The sequence below is a fragment of the Cryptotermes secundus genome, unplaced genomic scaffold (assembly GCF_002891405.2).
Source record: "Cryptotermes secundus unplaced genomic scaffold, Csec_1.0 scaffold484, whole genome shotgun sequence".
In the NCBI taxonomy this organism is placed as follows: Eukaryota; Metazoa; Arthropoda; class Insecta; order Blattodea; family Kalotermitidae; genus Cryptotermes; species Cryptotermes secundus.
The window spans coordinates 15,721-18,082 of record NW_019734968.1 but is presented as its reverse complement, the minus strand read 5'-3'; positions in this window follow the sequence as shown (position 1 = coordinate 18,082).

The window sequence follows — 2,362 nt, the reverse complement described above, 5'->3', positions numbered from 1 at the left end:
AAATTACTACATCCACAAACTAGTAATAAAAATATATGCATAAAAGATTCACTTGTTCTATTAGAAATATCAGAGACTGAATTGATTAAAGTAATTCAGGGCATGAAGAATAAAAAATCAGGACTTGATGACATCTCGCCACACCTGCTAAAAAATGTACACCTTATATAATAATATTACATAATAATAGAGTTGATCAATGCTTCAATCAGAGAAGGCATCTTCCCTTCTAAACTAAAAAATCACTAGCCAAACAAATCTACAAAAACGGGATAAAAGAAGACGCAAATAACTATCGTCTAATTACTCTTGTCCCTGCCCTTTCAAAAGTTCTGGAAACTGTAATAGCTAATCAGTTAATAGCATTTTTAGAAAAACACAATATACTTAATAAATCTCAGTTCGGATTCAGCAAAAATAAATCTACTAATGATGCAATTGCCACAATTATTGAAAAAGTAATAGAAAGTTTGAATGATAAAATAAAATGCAACTGTGTACTATTAGACTTATCAAAAGTTTTTGACTGTATTCAACATAACATTCTCATGGATAAATTATACAAATATGGAGTTCATGGTATACTTCATAAGCTAATCAAATCCTATCTCAGAAATAGAACTCAAAACGTAAAGTAACACACACGGAAGGCAATCGCATGAAAGAATATTTGTTAAGTAGCCTCCCAGTAAGATACGGAGTCCCCCAGGGATCGGTCCTTGGCCCATTACACTTCATCTTATATATAAATGATATCCCACATCTAACACAAGGCAGATCAGTAATGTATGCTGATGACACATCAATACTGAATGTAGGAAAATACAGGAATGAGCTCCAAAACACAACTTCAAATAATATAGGAGTGGTAAAGCAATACTTTGAGACAAATAATTTATTTATAAATCCATCTAAAACTCATTATACTCTCTTCCAGACAAAACAATGAAGGCAGGAAAGTAATCTAAAAATACTAAGAACAGGGAAATATCAAATGTAAAAAGCACAAATTCTTTGGGGGTAATAATAGATAATACCTTGAGTTGGGAATTACATATTGACAAAACCTGCACTAGAATTAGCCGTAACCTATTCAAAATTAACAGGCTATCTAAAATACTCGATTTAAATGAAAGAAGAACGTATTACGGATTGATCTATCCCCATCTATCATATGGGATAATAGTATGGGGACATAGTGCTAAGACCCTCACTAGAAGAATTTTTGTACTCCAAAAAAGGGCAGTAAGATACATTGCAGTGCTAAAACACCTAGAATCGTGCAGTGATAGCTTTAGAAATTTAAAGATACTAACAGTATACTCGCTATACATACAAGAAACAATCCTATATGTAAAAAAAAAAAAAAAGTGTAACTGCATAGTGAATGAACAAATACATGATTATAACACAAGAAATAATAAAGACTATCATTATATATGGGCACAACTTACAACTTTATAATAGTAATCTTTCAGAAGCTGACTGTATCTTTCACAATAAATTGTCTGACAACATAAAATAGAAAACAAAAACCACTTCATAAGGGAATTGAAGAAGTTACTTATTATGAGGTGCTATTACTCAATGGAGGACTATTTGAACGATGATTTTGCGAATACTGGCTACTGATATCAGCAGAAGTATAGAGTAGATAATGTATAAAATGTTGTATATCTTATATAATTTTTTGTATTAAGACTGTTATAACTTAATAATGTATATTAACTGAAAGACTTGTCCTAAATCATTGTATCACGATCTACAGGATTAATAAAATGAATGAATGAACTTACCATACTTTCTCTCACAGAAGGAAATATTTCTTCAGCTCTCTGTAGCACAATTCTTGGCATTCCTGTTGCAAGAGAATGCAGAATCATTCATAACCTCGAAACTTTTTCTTATAATACATGTTTTGTGAATTGAAATGAATTGATTTACTAGAATCCTAGTGTTATAGCATCACATTTCTAACAAGTGTGCCTGTATCTAGCCAAGAATATTTGCCCAAGTGTGTAAGGAAACATATTAATGATTGTGTACAAGCATACTGAAGTGGCTTTCTTTGTTCTCACAGCAGAGACTACGAAGCTTACTGTCTTATTAGACGTTGTGTAGTCTAACAGACTTGCTGAAGTTTTGAAGGCAGCTGTTCACCCATTTTGAGTGAAACTCTTGCTTCCAAAACGTCGACAGCTGGCTACCAGAATGCACGTAGTTACATCCTAGAAACAGCAGACCTACTCTACAATTTTTAATACTGGTGCCGCAAAATTGTATTCACTATGCATTTGCATACCCTGCAACTTCCACCAGTTCACCATAGACCATCAGCTCTCACAACTTCCTTTATAAGTCG